General features: G+C 42.7%; 1 protein-coding gene across 4 annotated transcripts in view; it reads right to left on the reverse strand.

The window, feature by feature from the left end:
- The window catches only part of chl1b (cell adhesion molecule L1-like b), a 69,185-nt gene extending 48,200 nt beyond the window's left edge, over window positions 1-20,985 (reverse strand). For all 4 annotated transcript variants that reach the window (XM_062395012.1, XM_062394996.1, XM_062395005.1 and 1 more), the window contains exon 1: window positions 20,860-20,985. The gene's annotated coding sequence lies outside the window, so the exon portion shown is untranslated. The remainder of the gene's footprint in view (window positions 1-20,859) is intronic.
- Window positions 20,986-21,348: the final 363 nt, after the last annotated feature.

Here is a 21,348-nt window from a genome sequence, read left to right on the forward strand (position 1 = left end):
TGCCAGAGCAACAATAGCAAAATCCCTGGTCTTCCAATATACAATAGAGCTACAAATTTCTTAAAGTTGTCTTTACCTAAAAAAAATATAGCATGTACTGATGGGAATCCTGTTGTTTTATTATTCTCTTCTTGATAGCCAATTAGCCCATGCAAGGTAAACCAGGCCACAGGCACAAGTCTGTAAAGTATACCAGGAAACTACCATTCGAATATCCCTCCTGGATTCACTTGATGGGTTGTGTTTATCAGTGTCTAGTTATATAATGTATGCTGCTTATGTTCCAGGAGAATAAAGCACAGCAAAGGATACTTGGGACTCTGGGTCGTGTAGTGACGGCTTATAAAACTTGAACTCCATCAATCATAAATAATTTACTGTGTCCAGAGGGGCCTGTTGAGGAAGTACAAGAACCTGACGTTTGCCTACAACCTCAAGCATGACAGCGACAGCTTCATAAATTATGGGTTACAGGAGAAATTTATGGATGAGCATAAAGCTGCACCTGCTGACTTGGGGCGAAATAGGTATAGTTTCCTGATTAGGTACAATACTGAACTGCCACTCGTAAACGGCTTCCATCACTGTTTCACTCTTTTATGGGCACCAGTGGTAAAGTACAATCATGGAAATGTGGAACCATTAAACCAGAAATGTAACAACAGGACAACATAGACATTGGAAATATCCACCCAGCATCAAACCACTGTGACAGATGTGGAGTGTGTCACCAAATCAAGAGCTTAAAGCCCTCAGCATTTCTGAGAGCCCCTGCTGCTTGAAAGGATGCTCAGACAAATGAAACAAATGCCTGCTTCAAACTGAAACACAAGGCACACCCAGAAAGTTATTTTTTCACAACTTGAAAGGACACATGAGGCATTACAAAATCCAGTGAAAGAGGCTTTAGGAGTTGGTGCCTTTGTCAGGCTAACATCAAAAGGCTGTGCCCGAAGACAGAATATCTTTGTGTTTTCTGTGTGGGTGGAGGTCTGCTGTTTTCTGAACTATAAGTCACACAGTGGAGAACTATCTCAGTTATTTTCTCACATGAGATTTATCGATACAGCACTTTGATATTTCCAAATATTCTATTTCATTTTCATTGAGATGCAGATGATGCTAATGTCATCTGGTCATGGTTTGCATGGTTTTGCTGTGGTTTAAATAAATAAAAAATACACATTAACCACGACTAACCCACTTACCCATGTATTCAGTATTCAAGAATGTCAAATTGGCAGCACAAAGAAGTGCTTCGGACATCATTATTTGAGCCCCCCAGTATATCAAAATAAACAGCCTTAGTGCCCGGTTAGCAAACAAATTACACTCTGTGTCTCATGCCATGGTCAGGTTTGAATGGTTAAACCAATGTTTAAACCAAGGCTATATAAGTGAGCCACACTTGTAATTCTAAGTCTGAGGTATCAGGATTTTTTTTAACTTGTGAGATCAATACAGAAATAAACAAATTGTGGTAGCAAATATGCAAGTTCTGACAGTCATATCAATATAAAAGCCAACATTAACAATTTATTCAAGTCATTTCGTAGGAGATACTGTCAACATTATGTTTCTGGTTTCAGGTAACTACAAATACATGGAAAAGTTCAGAGAATCTGGTGTTCCTACAATTAGCACTACCTATAGCATGGTATGATAACAGGGTTTTTTACTTATTCTTTCCATTCTGCCAGCATAGCAAAATATAGCAATAGCTTTGTTAACAGCACCGCAGGTTGAGGTTAGGTAGAGACATTTAAAGCAACACCTGTAAGAAAACGTACATAACTTGTGCCGATACTATGAGTCATGATTGGTTGAACCTTTGTCATACTTCTATTTATCAAACTTCAGTACAAGCTAGGCATCCGCAGGAAGGCAAAGCAAAAAATGCAATTTGTTTTCATTGCTACAGGCTTTGTAAAGGGTTCAACTGTGGGAGGTTGAGAGGTAATAGCACTAAAAAGCTCAACATTTGAAATGCGCTAACAGGGAGATAATTCAGGTCACAAGAGGTATCAAGTGGTTAGAGCCAAAGGACACTCAAGTCTTCAGGTTGTTCAAGCACTGACGCAGCAACAGCATTTGGCTGCTGTGCTGCAGTGTAGCATCTGGGATACAATCAAATTTCCGACATCAAAATAATCAACTACGACAGGGCAGGATGAGGGAAGAAAACAGAAATAAAAAACATTAGTTTTGGCATGCTATCTCTATCTGCAGCTGGCAAAAACAAAACTGTGATTTAATCATGCATTTAACTTCAAATGCCCGGGAAATATATAGATTTGTTCAGTGGTTTGTAATAAATCTCAGTATTAGCTTGGTCAATGGCAATCCAGACACAGAGCTGACCTCCCAGTGGCTGCCCATTGTGACTGGATAATCAGGTTAACCGCTGATTGAACAAACAGTATTTTGAACTGCAGAGGACAGGCCATCCAAAGGCAAACAACACGAACGTGAAGAGCTTTGTTTGAATAAAAGGTACCAGCAACTTCATCTCTTTATTCCTTTTGATGCACATGTCAACAGATTAAAAGCTATGTCAATGATGTAATGGTGAAGATGCAGTGTAAAATCAGCACTGCACCAGAAAAGAACAGTGAAACAATGACAACAAAGGGGGTTCATGGCATAATAGGAGTTCATTTTGTCCATGGCAAAGTGCCCAAATATTTGGCCATACTGCTCTAAAGGATTGAATTGACCAGCAGCCTTTACACTTGGTGGGAAACATTTGCATGACTAAAATACATTCAGTAAGTACAACTCTTTCTGTTTTTATAAAACAACTACAGGCAATAGATTATTTTATTCAGGAATTAACCAAATTAAGGGATTGACGATCCAGTTATCCAGTGCACACTCACACTACAAAGCATTTTCGCTTTCCAAAAGACCTCCTCTTACCAGTAAGACTACCTCACACAACACGCAATATCCATGGGTCTCCAGGGTGTAATACCAAACAAGAAATATTTATGAGAACTGGCAGTGAGTAGACGTAAACACTTATATCAGACTCTTCACATATCACAAAGGGTGGTTCTGTGGTGAAAGTGTTCAGTGCGGACGTCTCACAACAAGAGGGTTCTGGGTTTGAGCACACTTTCCAGTTACTACAGCTTACTCTCAAAGTCCAGATATGCAGGTTAAGTAAATTGGAGCCTCTGAATCGCCTTATATTGTGAATGTGAGGTGTGAATATCGTGAAAGGTTGTTTATGTCATGCCAGCCTATGTCAGTCTTGTGATAGACTGGCAAAAGTCAGCCTAATGTAAGATATGATTGACTTCAGGGCCGAGAGACCCTACATGGGTAAGCTGCATGACAAGTGAATGGATGGATGAGTGAATTGGCATATCACACACACACATTTTATTTCACCTGTTGACTGTCACTGTGATTGACTCTCAAGTGACCCAGACTGGCACAAACCCAGTCCAACTTCATCCTATCAGTCAGTACGGCCAAATCCTTTTAATTATCGGCTAAACAGGTACAGTCAATGTATGCCTTTGACTCAAAGTAGCATAGAGCCAGGGATTGCTGATGCACTAAAAACAGAGTGGGCAGGTGGCCCTGACTGGATGAATGTAAGTGATAGTGTAAAGATTGACTTCAACATACCTGTGTGTTAACTGGTATGTTTAACAAAGGTTTGCTTAAAAGATCCTACAGTGGTATTCCTCAGGGTGAAGACATTGGAAAAGCTCATGTACAAAGTAATTCACTCCTGTTAAAAGTGGCATTGATGGCATCTTGTCACTCTGTTGTCTTACTGTTGTATATTCCACTTACAGTCATCTTTACTTTGTACTTTCTATCTAGACATCAATAGCACTTTTGGCAGTGTAGACTTTACCCATTTCACCTCTTCCCCTGAATAGTTCAATAATCAATCCAGTGTTTGTCTTTATCTATAAATGGCTGTTTCAAACACATGTTTGCTCCAGATCAGGAAATACCATATTGAAAATGGAATTAGGAGTTAGGAGCACAGTTTGATGTACTCTGTCATTTAATCATTCAAAGGAGTCAATATAACACTGAACCTGCTCCACAGGTTTACCAGAATGTTAGTCAAGAAATACCTTTTGAGAAGTTGACATATGCAATCCAAAGGGGCCTGGAGGCTGGAGCCTCGCTCTGCTGCCTGCCTTGCAGCACCCATACAGATAAGGAGTAATTACTTTCCCTAGCAATCACTAAAGCCAACCTGCCCTTCAATTATTTGCAGAAAGTTTCTCTAATACAGAGCCTGGTGCCGCCATCTTTACATACTAAAGCACCAAGTAACTGGAATTCAATATTTATAAGCCAGTAAAATAGCCAGTAAAATAACCTGCACGTCCAATGGCATGTGCTATCGGACGATTCATGGCTTTGTTCTTCCCTTTAACCAACACACAAAGTCCATGACAACAGTGATATAGTCAGTGATTTTTAATAGATATTTTAAATGTCAGTTCTGAGGCTCTGTTTTAAACAGAATATCCAGTGACCAAAGTCATTGAGAAAAAAACTCACAGTTTAGTGCAACATAACATGCTTACGTAAATCTTCCAAAAGGAAAATAGGGTCTCAGATGCCTTGTTCCCCCGGAAACGAGCAATCTTGTTGTCATATTTCTCATGTTCTGTAATTTGTCTGGCTTTTTCATGTGGTCCACAGCCACAGCCACCATGGGGGTAGACTATGCCATGTCGTGACATGGGAACCCTTATAAACGTGTTAAGAGCCGGAGGCATTAGCATTTTGGACGCTACTGAATAGAGGCATTTGTTCCTCTTCCTGTGCCTCCCTGAAAGACTCTATTAAAGGGTTTAGGAATTGCTCTGTTTTGGACATATTGAAGTTGGGAGAGCACAGAGAGAACATTTGAAATGTTTTTTCAAATGTTCTCTCTTCAAAATGTTTTGTTTTTATTCATCTACTTAAATTCATAATGTCGACATAAATTTCAAATATACATAGTAAAGTGTTGAATTCTTTTCCTGACTTTTAAACACCTTTTTTTCTGAAACATCCTGTTCTTAACAGAGACCTTTAAAAGTGAAACATTGAATACAGATACTGTACTGTGTGTTAAATATTGTGTGCCCTACTAAAAGCTTCCTGTTTGACTCTAGGGGGTTTCCATCAAATAGAATAAGTCAATGAGAGTAGACTGTGCTTCCTTTACAACCTTTTCTAAATGGGACACGACAAAATCGACCACACATCCAAAAGAAAATGCATTCGCCTTTTGCATACACTGGATATTTTATTTTCAATTGGTCCTCTCAGATATTTATTCACATACTGACAGATGTAATATGTCATAAAGATAGAAGTGCTTAATGGATTCCACCTTTTTGCTTTAAGGGAAGCTGGTAATGGAACAAGCGGAATTTCTTGCCACTGTACGCTCCATTAACAAAGGTTTTGAGTGATCTCTGATTCTGTTTCACGCTGTGGTCACAGCAGGAACTGTGGTCAGTCAGAGGCGGGCTCTTCACTGTCTGACATCCTAGCCTTTATCTTCAAACCCTTAACAGTTTATGTGTTACATGTGGACTGACTGCATCATCCATATGCATATTCCTCAGCTGTGCCTAATGATGAGCAATGGTGAGTACACTGTATCAAAGCAAAGACGAATCACTTCTCAGTAGGAAGCTATGATTCTCTCTCACCAGTGGTCTGCAATGCCCGGGTACGTCACCGCCAATCAAGAATCAGGTTATTGAAAAACGGGATCGATCAAAAAGCAAGTGAACTAGATGCAGGGTATCTCGCTAACAGGCAACTGTTAAACCATGTCAATACATTTGCGGCTACATTCACATTTACTTTGGACCTAGGATTTTTGCTAAGATAAGATAAGATAAACTTTCTTGATCTCATTACGGGGAATTCAGTTGTTACAGCAGGAGACAATCAGAATGAGGTAGACAAGTGAGCACATATAAGTATAAACTATAAAATAGAATAAAATAGGAAGTAAGAGAGAATCAAATAAAAAAAGTCAAATAATATGTAATTATTGAAATTTACACTTTAACTCAGATTCTTGAGGTTCATTCACTTGATATCAGGAGCTGTTTGAATTCAATCCAGAGAAGATGAACATTTTCCAATCAAACTCCATTTACCTGTTAGTCAATACAAATGTCAATACACTAGTACCACATTTAGGCAGATTTAAAACACATCTGATTTGTATCTTGGCAGATAGTTCAGAGGGTTTATACTGTTAAAATAACCTTGGACTGCAGCCTTCTGCCAGAAAAACTAATTATGTGTTATTGCCATTAGAACGTGACTGGTGAGATTGCCCTTATCTTGGTGGTCAGGAATCAAAAGGAAAATCATTAAATACAAAAATTTGACATTCAAGGGCTGATGTTATTAGTCTGGCTTCACAAATGCAGATTTATCATAGAACATGTGAGTCGGCACAGCACCACGTTATGGATGTTTTTAGAACATTTTCCTATTGAAAATAGTTATCGACATCAGCCCCAGAAGTCCAGTTTTGGCAATGTTCCAACCAAACAGACGCACTGGGGATCCTAGCCTCTGCTCCATATGGGACATTGATCTCCTGCAATGAGTATTGATCAGCATCAGGTAAGGGAGCAGCCATTGGGCTAATCATCATCAATGACGCCCTACTTGCCAGAATCCCACTGGATTCAGGACTCGGAAACATATATCTAGTATACATCGATTTCAGGCAAAATAAGTTGAAAACCGGGTACTATTTTTCTGCATCCTTACCCTGTTAGTGGCCTACAAAGAATAAACATTTAATCTGGCCATAAAAGAGAGTACAGTCAGTGCCATGACATCAATTACCCAGAATTTACAACGTGCAAGGACAAGAGGGAACCTCACTGATTTAATTCTAGTTAGGATATACAGTGAATTTACCACAAACACTCAGGGGCCCACAGAGTTAAATTACTGTGAAAGCTTATTGATTTGTAAAGTGTACATTAGGAGGGAGGCAGTGATTGTGCCTAAAACCAGGGAAAGGCCAAGCACAGTGATTGCGGTCTCTTCAGCACAGAGTTCATTTGGATGGCTGAAAATCTATAGTGCCACTACAAAACACCACAGAAGGGGCGAAAGACTATGTCTGCCTTTGCATGTAATTGGAAAAAGATGGCCATCTTAAGCTTTCCGCCGTGACGGGAGAAATAAACAAACTTGATGAATGTGCCTTGTCATGACCCCTTATTGATTTTCAAATATTGCATTTAACACCTTCTTGAGAAATAGAGGTGATAAATCTTCATTCTTCTAAAATATGTAAAAACACATTTACCACCACAGCGTTTTGATGCCCGAGTATTTTCCTTTAGAAGATCCTTATATGGCTATTTGACAACTTAAAACACAATCAGGAGTCCAGGGACAGCACATCCATTGACCGTCAAATTTTACCAGCCCTTCCCCCCATTTTAACACTGCTACCACTGTTCCCCGCACCCACCCTCCATCCTCAATATTGAAACGAGTAAACAACAGCATCTTCTCCAGCCTTTAAACGGAGATGAACCCGGACAAGCTCATCAATAAGCCTCCTTTGACGATTCAAGGGTGTTTGAAAGAGGATGTCACAACTAATGCAACCATGGTGGCTCCCACACAAGGGTTTTTTTATATCCTGCATCTTGGACCAGTGGATTCATCTATCTTGAATTAATTCATGTGTTCACACCCTCAAGTCTCAGATGAGTCCTCTGAATGTGCAGAGGCAGCAGAACACGGATGGCCATTAGTGTCCACCGCACCGCAGCTCTAATGATGATGGTTGAGGAGTTGCTGTTCTCTGCATTTTGTGCACCAAAGCTTCTGGCTCTGGTCAGACTGGGAGAGGATTTCCCAACATGCTCTTGTGTAGGTAGAAGCCTTGTTGTATTTAGTGGGTCAAGACCGGAACCAAATGACTCCGAACAACATCCTTTTGGTGCTTTAGGCTCTATTCGTTGCTGTTGTTGTTTCTCTCTCTCCGTCAAGTAAATGCTATAAACTGCTGTCGAGGTTTGAAGCAAAGGATCTACAAATTAGGCAACTCAAAGCAGTGGAATCCAGTGGCCAACCTGGCTGCTGTTTACTGACCGTGACAGAGACTGAAAGCCACGCCATCAGTTTAATTAGCCCACCTCCTGCTTTAACACAACAGCAGGAAACTGGAGACGTGCAGACTTATAAATCAGCCACTGTGTGTGAGAGTGTGTAAAGGGGTGGGGGCTACCATTTTGATACAATTTTCAACACTTACTGAGCAAAACAAATCCCCCCCCCCTGGTTCCTGATGGGGCCGATCTTTTCAGGCTGAGCACTGTGATGGACTCTCCAACCTCGAGCGAGAGACACATGTACACGCCCAGTAACGTTCTGCTCCTCCGGCTACATAGTAAATGAATCACCGCACAGACAGTCTCTATAGAGTCAATGAATGGCCATTACTCACACCACATATTAAAAGTATTTCCATCTCTCCAGGGTAGTAAGCATGCGGTCACAGAATGATGTAGGACGATCCAGACCTGCTCGATTGTTTGATCTTTTTTTTTACTAATTCTTTTCCAACACAGCTTTTCTACCATCTGTGTTAGAAAACCATGGCGAGGATTTGGATAAGTCACAACCCCAGCCAGTGTCAGTGTGTACAATTTACAGGCTAATATTTTGAAATAACCTCAGAGAAAAGATGTTGAGAAATTAGATCTTCACAGGCTCAGCATTGTGAACGACAGCACCAATGTAAAGTAACATATGAAGTGTGAACAGCTTCCCTTAAGTGTGATTTACAACTCCCTGCTGCAGCAGATCAAAACAGCATTGCTGTGATTGCAAGAAAATCCTCCGCCTGTTACTGTGGCGCTAACACGACTCCATCAACTTACACACAGAGCACCAGTCTCTCTTTGTTAAGTTACAACACTCTCCCACACACACAGGAGAAGACTCATTGTTTTTCACTCCATTTGAATAAGTCTTTAGAGGCTGGTCGTGTAGAGAAAGAGAGGGGGGGATGTTGTTTACTTCATGAGCAAGATAGCTGAACCGAACCCAAAGAGCAGCAGCAGCTTTCGTCTAAACAGGGTTGAAAAATGAGGGGGTCGTGTAAATGGGAAGAAAAGAGCATCCACTGTTGCAAAATCTGCATGAAGGTTCATTGAGAGCCAGCTAACTATGTCCGAGCTCACTGGAAGGAATGCAGTCGACTCTATTATGTACAGGAAGAGTCTGCTCGAGGACTGCCATAGAAGGCACAGTACAATGGGTTAACAGCAGTGCTTCTGGCACACTTTTGACCTCAGCTACATCCCACCACTCTGCAGGTGGTGGAGAAAAAGATGGGCTGGTGCATTAAAGAGGCCTCCGTGTGTTGGTAATGATACTCGACACAGGACTACAAGGGAAGACCTGCCTGTAACCTTCGTACTCTCTGCACTCTCCCCACCATGCCGTGAACCACAGGAAGAAGCAGGGCCATCTGTAACATGGGTTTGGCTGTATATGGGGAGTCGGGGACCGCTAAGGGCTCAGGCATGTGATCCAAATGTTTCGACGGCAGGTGAGTTACGCCTCACAGCCGAGCCCGGGGGACTGTACAGCACCAGTTCAACAAGAGGAAGACAAGCACACTGGGGGAATCAGAGCGGCGGACAGAGTTTCACGAGGGCATGCTGGCCACCGCCTCGCCCACTTCACACTCTTAGAAGGATAATCACAAATCCCTGACACAGGGTGCACACGGCGGCTCAGCTGGGGCAAGTGGCTGTTAGAGAGGAATTACTGAGGTGTAAAATGGTTTTAGAAAAACAGGAGGTATGAATCTGTTATCTATTGTAAAGGGAAGGCACGCCTGTATTCATTGGCTGTCACAAAACTGACAGACCTCAAGGCTAATGTCAATTATAGTTGCTTTTCTGAGGTGATCCCTGCATATATCCTGTGTCGAACTGTCATCCCATGATCCCATCCCGCCGTGGCCTCCTAAATAACCATGACCCCAGCGGAGCTGGCAGGTCTCTTGTTCTACTATTTTTATAAGGGGGATAAATCGCAGCGGTGACATGGACGAGACTTCAAAAGAGCTGAAAGCATAACATGAAACAGGTGCCGTTACCTCTTTAGTGCGAGAGAACACGTGTCACTCTGCATTACAAGTCACTCTGAAATGTGGTGACAAAAAAGTCCCATATAGTATAACAGCTGTCAGAAATGGAAGGTAAAGTGCCCGAAAAAAGAATGAACTGACTAAATTCCTCAGAACACCACTGAGTTCAATTTTTTCTCCAGTGTGAAGAAATGTTTTTTCTCTACAGCATGAGAATAAAGCCATCTCGCATGGCTGACTCGAATGTTATCTGCAGTTTTGGAAGAATTTACGAGACATAAGTGAACTGTCAGGGGCTGCTGTGCGGCAACACTATAAAACAGAACCAGACCACCATTTCTTTGAATAACAATCCTGCTCCCGTTATCATACTTGCGGCAAATGCAAGAGACTTAGAGGCAGAGCTGTCGGCGGAACTCTGTCACTGTCTCGAGAAAAGAAATCACGGCGGCATGAAGTCAATTTATATGCAAATGTCAACGGTATAGACAACACGCTGCCTACGGAGCTAGATCTGAAAAAGTTGTGGTGATGAAGGTGAATCATAGCACTGAAGACCACCATGGCCTCCGCCCAGACAAAAAAAGCCTGTGTTATATGTCATGTGAAGACTGATGGGAGCATTTCCAGGCTGAAGCCCAGGATATCAAAGTAGGATTTTTCCGGGATCACTCTCTATTGATCTGTTTTTGTTTCTCAAAGCCACCGCTCCAAGCCTGTAAGCCTTCTCAAATTGGCAAAGTACCCACGCTGAAAGTCAAGAAGTCAGATTGAGCGCAGAAATTCTGCCTCCACTGTTAGACTTTTAACCCAAACCCGATTAAATGCAGATTTACCACAGCCTAAACATGTCTGCTGTTGTGCAGGGACCAGATGTAATTTCATTTCCTCTGCAGGGGGGGAAAGTCTGTCCTGCTCTAATTTATTAGACACTCTCATCAAAAAGTCCACAGGTAGAGTAACACAAGAGCAAGCCTAGATAAGAGAATGAATGTGTGGAGACAAGCAAAAGGAACTAATTACCAGGACTACAGGGCACTATTTTTATCTTAAAAGTATTTGTTCCCTTAAATATCAGCGGGGTTAATCTGAAACAAACATCTGTTCCTTCCAGGTTTTCTGCAACTCTACAAATTAGCATTCGGTTGTTAATCATGCGTTGCCTCTGTGACAAAAAAGGTGTTATCTTAAATGTTTTCCTTTGTCTGTGTGCAATTTGTCAAGCTTTCTGTGCTTGCATTATTCCATCTGCGCCAAGGAAACAAAAAAGTTCACACAAACACAATGTGCAAAAACACAGAATGACCCTGCAGCTGAAAGCATGGATGTTATTTCCAGAAAATCCTTCACTCTTACGTTTTTAGTTTTTGGTCAGTCCGCTGTGAAGACTGAGATCTGTTTACTTCTACTCTCCACTATGCTACAAAAGAGACATTTAGAAAAACTATCCAAGCCAATCCATACTGTAATCTGTGCCACACTGATGCATTATGGTGTTTGTATGTTTCGTTTCTAAATGGAAAATTATTCCAATTATAGCGGGTGCTAAACTGGTTGGCATTTCATAATGAGCCCTACACTCAAAATTCGCCTCACTCTAGTAGTTGTGTTCAGGAAAGCCTGCATCACACTGATTAGCTAATGCAATTAAACAGTATTTACCCGTACCACTGCCCTCTTGTGTCTCCCAATGAGTCAATTTGTGATTAAAATGCTTAGTTATTTCACACCCAGCTATTTCCTTTAAACCTCAACATCATAATAGCTCCACCTAACTGGAATGAGACCTCATGACTGGTCTTGTTTTCGGTAAAAAACAATCCCACGATACTCATTAAAATTCCACTAAAAACCACAGAAAATGTTACAAGGTGAAATCGTTTGCAATTGGATACGAGGCTATAAAAAAACCTCCATCTGTAAAATAGTCTTGGTTTCTACCCCAAAATCTGGAGCTGTAAAAATAATGAGGTCAAACAGGTCTGTAGTTGATAACTGCTGGTCTGCGGGGTCACACTTGTAAAAATGGTGAGTGGAGGCCCCCCAAGCTAATGAATTCATTGGAAGCGTACCAGCTTGGCGAGATTCCTCCAACCAACATTTGCTCAGGCTGTGGGGTGGGTACATTAAGAAATAGGCATGCTGGGTTCTGGCTGTCTGTAGGAGAACCTAAAGGACAAGTGCGATGACTTTCACAAACTTGTGCAACATGTACAAGCTGTTGAAAATGTTAGTTATGAGGAGAATAATATCGTTCTGACACATAATACTGCAGTGGAACCTACTACCTAGAGAACAATGCTTCAGGACCAGGCTGTGTCTATTCATAGTTTTATAAGCATCTATAGAATGTTACATTCTTATAGTAGGTCATTTGTGGTCTACTCATTCTCTATGAGTCAACCTAAATGAAAATATGGGACAATTGGGTCAATACGACGGAAAACAAAAACAGGATTATACTTCCTGCTCATGTGTTAACCCAATTAGCAAATTGACCACTCTGTGGGCCCAGGCCTCTTTGTTTCACGAGTCTAATCATGCTTGATCTGCTCTCTAATCTTCCATTGGGAGGAGAGTGCTGTGCTTGACTCCAGGCCTCACTGGGCTAGTAAACAGCCTCTATGCAGAGCAGCCAGCGAGCTCACGTGTTCAACACCAAATCAACATACATGTAACTGCACCGGATCGGGCTCCCAGCAGTCCACTTACAGTACCCAGAGGAGCCCCGACACGGTGTAATGAGGTCCCCGGGGAGGCCTCTGGACACACATTACTGGTGCGGACACACCAGACCCTGTCACACAGACACATATTAGTCACCTACCTCTAGACAGTTGGCTGCCATACTTAAGAGACACATTATCTCATACAAATGATCAAGTCCCGGTTACGGTTTTTTTGACAGGGCCTTTTTTCTGAATATGCAAGAGGATAGGGTGCTGAGTGACTCCACCTCCTCAGCTACCCACCCACCACCATTTGTATGGGTTCCAAATTGGACCTGCTAATCTGATTGAAATGACTGGACTGGACAAACAATTTGAGGTATTGGAACTAGAGCCCAACAGATATAGTTGGCTGACAATATTGGCCAATATGAGTCTTTTAGACATGTGTGCCAATATACTCTGATTTTTTTACCAAAAAAAATGAATTTGAGTTTTAATTTTTTTAATATTCTAAATAAAGTTTATCGTTAAACTGTAAACTATCAAGCCTCAATTGCATCTCCTGGTCATAAATGTTTGATAACAACACGTTGGGAATTATTGCCAACTTCTTATTCTTATGGATTTGTAAAGCAGCCAATAGATCGTTATAGGAACATCAGGGAAGTTTTATCCCTGATGTTGGTATGAGCAGCAGCTCCCTTATTGGCCATGCTTCTGATGAGTTAACTGGAAAACAGCTCCATTCTCGCAGCATTTTTGTCTGAGACGTGTTTTACTTCTGTCTCCGTCTGTCCTCTGCGTGTCCTCTGCGTGTCCTCTGCGTGTCCCCTGCCTGTCACATGTGTCCTCCCTCTTCTTCGGTACCCTTCTCATCAACGTCCCAAGGGTCCCCTTGCAACGTTATCCGTGCAGCCACACACACAATACCCTTCATGGGACACAAAGCCAATGACACCGCGTTCCTCTGTTCTATTCTCTAAATTTGTCACTTTTATTCCTATGCTCTTTGTTCGTTTCACCTCTGTATGCATGACTTATCCCAAATTGAGCCCACAATTGAAATGGAAATCATCCCTGCAACCCAGTGACTTTAGGGCAATAACTTCTTACTCTTTTAGGCATAGCTGTCATGTTTGTTGTTCCTTGGAGGACCTTATGGCCGTGTTGCCCTTTTCACCGCAGTTTTTAATATAAACATTGAATTTAGTGGATATGTACCCTGCGATTCAACAGTGGTGCTGTAAATCTGAGAAGGCGTGCAAGAACCAGGACAATTCGATTGGCAAATGAGTTTGACGCTGACAGCAATGCACAGTGGGATTAGCATCCCTTGCATAAAGCACCCCCTATTTACTGGTTATGGTTTTCACGCGAGTATAATCTAAATTGATTAATTAAACATAACAATTACAACTCCGAAGCCAAACGAGGATGGATTACACTACATATCACTGTGTCTGCACTGAATCCAACAGGGGATTGAAAATTCCCATGAAAGATGCACAAAGAGCCTGGGGGTCAGGATATGAACACAACAAGTGCTGGATGTGTGTAATTGTACAACACAGCAATAAAGAGAGACAAATTTTTCCCTTAATGATGACATGTAAGTGCAAGACATTATGAAAGACATTAGCTGTAGCCGGCTGCAAATAACAATAAGTCTTGGTTACATGTTCTATTCATGAGAAACAAGTAAGACTAAACTCTACCTTCAGGCAGGGCGAGAGTGTAGCACGCTGCCAGTGTTGGCTGCTGACCTCTCATTCCCTCCTGCTGGGAAAAGGAGCACCGAACACACAAGATAACATTGACCTCACCGCCGGTTTGTCCTTCAGTATGAAATGTACTGATTAATCGTGCGTGCAGCGCGAGAACCCATTGATCATGGTCACCCAGTGGTGCGGTGCCGCGGTGGCCTGTTAAATAAGAAATAAAGCTTGATTCTGATGATCAGCACCTATTATCTTTGCAACCTCCTCCACCTCCATCAAAGGCTGTAAGGAGGCAATCATTACCAGCCCTCCTCTACCTCTCCTCTGAACTGGTCAGGTACATAAAAAAAAAGGAGAAAATCAAATCTGGTATATAGACGCACATTGCCAGAGAGCAGGCGAGGAGGAAATTAATATTTCATGTAACCAAACACATTTCCAGAGCAAACTGGCTAGAAAGTGCCTTTCCGGCTGTCACAAGTGACAAACATGAAAGAGGGGTGTATGTGTGTGTGTGTGCGTGTGTGTGTGTGGGGGGGGGGGGGGGCTCAGGTACGCCGCCGCTGCAGCACTCTCAGCTCCGCCCGCAGCAGAGCGGAGCATGAGTCGTCACTGTAATTGCTTGTAGTGATGAAGCATGAGCTGAACCACAATTAGGGCCTGGGTACTTGCTAGGCTCCACACCTTCCCCTGCTGCATCTGCCAGCCACTCAGAGACACACACTCAAACGTCTCAACACTACTAGGTATCACTGTATTGTTTGTCCTTATCACAGTTTAGATTTACAATTCGTATCCGCCAACACAGTCGACCGTTCCTGAACATCCCTTTTCTTTTCTTTTTTTTTTGTGTCACCACCAGTAGCACATTCTAGGATGCTTAAATAGACGTTTAGTCATTTCAGTCCACGCTCGCTACTGTCATGCTGCTTTCTCTAATCCCTTATAGCCATCGGATACTCCAGATTCCATCCGACAGACTGAATTATAGGCTGAAATTACACTGCTGATGCTGATAAGAGGTGCATCCTCTACAGACAGGGCGCAGATAAGGTGCAGACGGACATTTTAGAGTGGTTTAGATTCGCAAATTCGTGGACAGAATTGATCTCACACGAAACCTGTTAAATCCAATAAATGCAGGTATCAGTTTTGGTTGGCTCCAGATAGTTTAAGTGTCTTTCAAAAGGAAATGCTTTTAAACAGTGGGGTCCATGCATTACACACACTAGTAGGACCGTGTTAAGCACAATGCAGAGTTTACAGGGGGAACATAATTGCAGGGTTCACACAATAGAGACAAAGACGTGGATAGAAACACTTCACACCACGCAGGCTGGATTTCTTGTAACATAGGTAGTCCATACCTAAAGCCAGAAGGAATGGGAAGGGGCGGTTTAATGTGCTGGTAGAGTGGGTGGTCCGGGTCACGTGAGATTGTGGGTCCTTTACAGAACAGGGATGAGGTGACACGCTCGGAGAAGCTGGGGTGGGAATACCAATGAGTTTGCTGACTAAATGAGTTATCTTTAAGAGTCGGTTCTTGTAAGTGACTGTGTGCATGTGGGAGAAAAAAACAGATGGCTCCACACAGAAGAACCGCCTCAAGTCATGCTACGGTACAGGAGAAGAAGAAGACGGAGTTGGACGGACAGGTGCTTTAGTTTACACAGCCATGAATCACTGAGGCTTCACTCAATCTTAAAAAATATATCCAGGGTTCAAAATTAACTTCAGCCAAGCATCAAAGGAAGGTAGACTTTCCATCTAGCGAGTAACTCTCAGGGGACTTTTGGCCCAGGTCTGCTGCTAGCTAGCAGTCAGGATGTTAACATTAACATATCCCTAACATTAGAATGTTAGGGATATGTTGAGTTGTTTTGAGAGTTGCCCGTATGACAAGACAAAAATAGAAACAATGAAATTGGACATTTGAGACCATGAACACAGCACACGTCTCAATACCAGTGCGTCCGAGCCTCTTTCTTTGTCCCAGAGCTTCACACCACTGACATTTTGAGTCGTATTCTGGATTTTGCATTTAACTATAATAGTCTCTCAAAATAATTAGGATTTAAACTTTCCTGTGATCCCTTTAATCCCCTGATGCTGATATTTTGCCCTACAATTTGTTCCTCAGCATTTGGGCCTCTTGCTCCCATACAAACAGCATTTTAAATTGCCATAACAGATTTTTACAAATGCCTTCCAAATTTTAGATTTCCAAAAACTCTGGGCTCTATGTATCCGTGTGTAAATGTAAAACAGAGCATTAGGGAAACAATGAAGGCACAGCCTACTTTGAGTACGCCCACTGCTTTGTGTAATGAGCACGCACCAGGAACAACTAGAACAATGGCGGCTATATACCAGGTTCTATGTTTGGTTATCACTGCTCGGGTCTTATTTGCAAGTTTGCAGCTAAATTTAGCATCACTGCATCGGACAATCTGCCTCGCCCAATATCACCTGGACCACAGTGTTCTTCTCCAACTTTTTTGTCACTCACTCGCCCGGCATGCTTGTTGAAGTGTTTTTACTAATTTTTGTATCTAATGAAAAGAAATACCTGCAGTAGTGTATACAGGATCTAAGTTTGATTTCAACATTTCCCTGTTTATCTCTACGAATTACTGAGATAAACCTTTATGTGACAAAAAAGGCAATGTATTATTTTTGGCCAATAAAAACACGCTTTGCCAATGGATTTATTTCATCTCCCAGCTAGCTTGGCCTGTGAGTGAAAAAGTTCACTTCAGATTCGGAGTACATCTTTCAGTCTACACTATCAAAAGACCAGGTTTACACAGCCTGGTTGTAAAGGAAGGTCTCTCTGTGCCTCACCCTTTCTCCTTTTCAATCTCAAACCCAACCTCTCTCATGTACACTGGACAATACGCTGATCGCGCGCACGCATACACACACACACACACACACACACACACACACACACACACACACACTGCGAGCACAAACATGTCTGCAGCTCTGCAAACACACACCTGTATGAAAAAGGTACAGACAAAATCACAGCCTGCCTTTATCCTTCACATCTTCAATGCACTTCCTGCCTCAGAGCCAGTCTGTGATGATCGTGCAAAAAGATGAAACCAACACAGCACGCTATAAGCTCAGGCTTTTTTTTTTATCAGTTGTCTGTGTGACTGAGTTTCAATCTGTGCACAGCAGACACAGCCAGCCATCATACTGTGTAAAACCTAATTTATGTGCAGGTGGAACTTTGATTCAAACAGCTACGCTACCTGGGTGTTTCTCGACATTTGAGCGGACATTTGTTAAAGGCTTGAGCATGTCAGCCACTAACAAATGAAGGACGAGGCGGTCCACAGCTACAAAGGGTGTTCTGTTTCCTGCATTTTGTAATCTAAACGATAAAAAGGATGAAAAAGGTCCATGAAATGCGTCAGGTTGGAGCTGCATATTAAGTGGCGAGGGGGCTGGCTGACATGGACCGGCTGGGAGATGGTCGACACTTTGCTTGTCCAATTACTGGCTCTCGCTCAAATTGTTTGGTGAGAAGCATTCGACCTACTTCTGGACACAATGCACCACTGCCCTGAATACAGAGAGGCTGGGGACCACGTGTGATGACAAGTGCCATTCGAGACTCTCATCTTTGGCCTGGAAATTGAATTTAAGCAACTTACCTGAGATAATTCTGGCGATGAACACTTGAGAACGGATGTGCTTACTGGCATGGGCGAGGCACAGCTGTACTCTTCTTGAAGAGCAGCTTGAAGTGATTATATGCACTAATGGAATCAGTCTGACCTTCAGAAGGTCTTTGTGTTTAACATTAAGCAGCAGCGGGATCAGTATCAGGAACTCTAGCAGAACTACAAGCAGCAGAGGTAGAAGGAGTGTGTTTACTACAACAGCACCATATTTCTTAGTTTTTGGAAAATGTGCCACAAACTGTGCAGCAGACAATATAGGGCAAGTAGGGTTTGTTGAGAACAATACATGAAAAAAGCATCAAAAGGAATATAAATATCAAACTATGGATAAACTATGTAACATTTCTCTGTTTCCTGGGATTCCCTCAAAGGCTTCATCTGTAATGAGACACCACCAAACAACAAGGCAGAGAAAACCAACATTTGAATTTGCAGCACTTACACACAGCATGTGTGAGACATTTGCATACCTTGTAAATATTCATACTGAGGGAGTCACTATGTTTAAACCACGTGAGATATATCTGATCCATAAATGCAACAAAACACATCAGACATGCAAGCAACAACTGCTCATCCACATCCGCGTCATTTAGAAAGCTAAAGGTAACAACGGCAATACCAGTTCTCTGATTTAAATGTCGCCGTAATGCGATTTTAATCACGCTCCCTGACATCTCATCAGTCACTTTAATCTCGATGCATGCACGCTTTACACTAGTGCAACAGCATGTAATAAAGAGCAATTACATTTGGAGTGTGTGAGGGGATTGTTTAATCCCCCTAAGTTTGTTTTGTCTGTGAGTCAGAAGTTGTTTCTCCTCTGCTACAATGTATCAGCCTGAACAAAAAGAATTCAAAAATTCTCTTCATCTAAAAAATACCTAAATTTTATAGACTTATAGACGTCTCTTTCTTTACTCCCACATGACTCCACTTACCTTTTCACAGGGCAATACATCTGCTGTGAAGGTACGCCGCTCCTCTATATCACAACCAGCCCACGAAATATTAAACAGTAGTTCAGACAAAAGCAGGGCTTCAAACACGTGTCTGTAACACACAACTGTCCTTCCATCTGCAAACTATAATACATGCACCCACTGAAAGACAGGAGGAGCTGATGCTGGATGACAAGGTCTGATTCAGTTCTGTGGCTCAGTATTCAGCAGTTACAAGCACATTACAGAGTGACCTCCCATCAGTGTTTAAGTAAAAAGGAAGTTTCCTCACTTAATAACTTAAAAAAAACTCAGGGTTAGGGTCAGTTATAATAAACTACCATCTTTTCATCATGCAGATCATTTAAACAGCCTCAAGGCTCCATAAGGATATTTTCTTCTGAAAAAAAAGGTAAATCTGCTAAAACTAGCTGAGAATCCTCTCCCCCTCTGACTAAACTATACATCATCCTTCTTCTCTTTCTCCCTTAACCCTTCTCTGTATTTTTAAATATCTCAGTCTGCACCGGTACCTGCTCAAACCACGCTGCCCACGTGTTTGCGTTTGAAACGAAATTGTACCTGCAAGTCTATATATGCTGTAAGGGACGTGGCTCCTCTATATACCCCCCCTCCACAAAACATTAAACAACCGGTTTTCATGCACACATGAGCACACAACTGTCCCTCTGTCCCTTCCATCAGTGTTTACTAAACAGATGAACTTTCAAACTTTCCTCTCATCCCTCTCATCCATGCTTCATTTAAAACAGTCTCAGAGCTCCATGATGAGATCTTCACCGAAAAATTAAAAGAGGGTAAACCTGATCAAACCAGCTGAGCTTCCTCTCCCAATATGATTCAACTGACAGTCTGGTTTCACACCAGCCGTGACTAAATCTCTCACCTTTCGCCCTCCTCTGTATTTCTATATCTCTCAGTACGTGCAGGTGCAGGCTCAAACCTTGATGCCAACGTGTTCAAAGGGGTATAAATTAAAATTGTACCTTCTCACGGCACTAGAAATAAATCTGGAAGGGAGAAATCTCCTGAACATTAAAACCATCCCACAAAACATTGAACATCAGGGTTTAACACACACACACACACACACACACACATCTGCAGCAGCGTGCACACCACTGTCCCTCTGCCCCTCACATTATCACATGCAAGCTACAATACATGCAACCAACTGAAACACAGACCGAGGTGATGCTGAAGGACAACGTGTCACCGTTACAGTTTGATCTCTCATTGGAGTTTAAGAGAAAAGGAACTTTCCTCTCTGGATCATTTTTAATTCAAAGCTGACATCCCTCACATCCTGGCTTCATGGAGACGGTTTCAAACAGCATCAAAGCTCCGTGGAGGTAAAAGGAGAAGTGGAAGATGCTGCTCATGCAGGTGAAGGTAGAGCTTCCTCTCCCACTATGACTGAACTGAAAGTCTGGTTTTCTGTATGTGAATCCTCTCATGACAAACTGGTGAAAGCAGCCTGCACCACCAGCCCTGACTCCATCTCCCACCTTTCACCCCCCTGTGCATTTTAAACAGGTGCCTCCACAAGCATTCAGCGTGGTCAAAGCTAAAATACAACAAGTGTAACAGCGGTCAACAGAGAGGAAGAAGAGAGAGGAAGAAGAGGATGAGGAGGAGGAGGAGGAGGAGGAAGAGGAGAGCAATGTGGACACTCACCTTCAGATGCGGCTCATCTCGAGTGTGCCCGGCACAAAGTTGAATGTTGCACCGCTGGAGGAGGCAGGAGGGCGGGCTGCGTGTCTCCGCTGCTGCGCCTCTCTGTTGGTCGGAGCCGGAGCACCTCCTCCCTCCTCCCCTGGATGACACCGCCCCCCCTCGCCTGAAAAAAACTAATAGCGGGTTCTTCCTCCACCTCCTCCTCCTCCTCCTCCTTTTCCACAAAGACAGACTCAAAGGAAAGAAGGGACCCTGTCGCAGTCAATGGGGTTTTACAGAAAGAAAGAGAAAGCAAGGAGCCATGGCAACGTGGAGAAACAGTGCGCAACTTCCCCGCGTTGTGACCGGGTGAGACCCTCCGCAGCCCCCCGGACACTGACAGCCACATTGTGCCCGAGCGGCAGGGTCTCACGAGCGGCTGGAAGAGTCCACTGCTGGTCACATTTGGAGGAGAGGAAGCAGGTGACTGGGATGTGCAAGTGTGTTTTG

The sequence above is a fragment of the Platichthys flesus genome, chromosome 2 (genome assembly GCF_949316205.1).
Source record: "Platichthys flesus chromosome 2, fPlaFle2.1, whole genome shotgun sequence".
Taxonomy (NCBI): Eukaryota; Metazoa; Chordata; class Actinopteri; order Pleuronectiformes; family Pleuronectidae; genus Platichthys; species Platichthys flesus.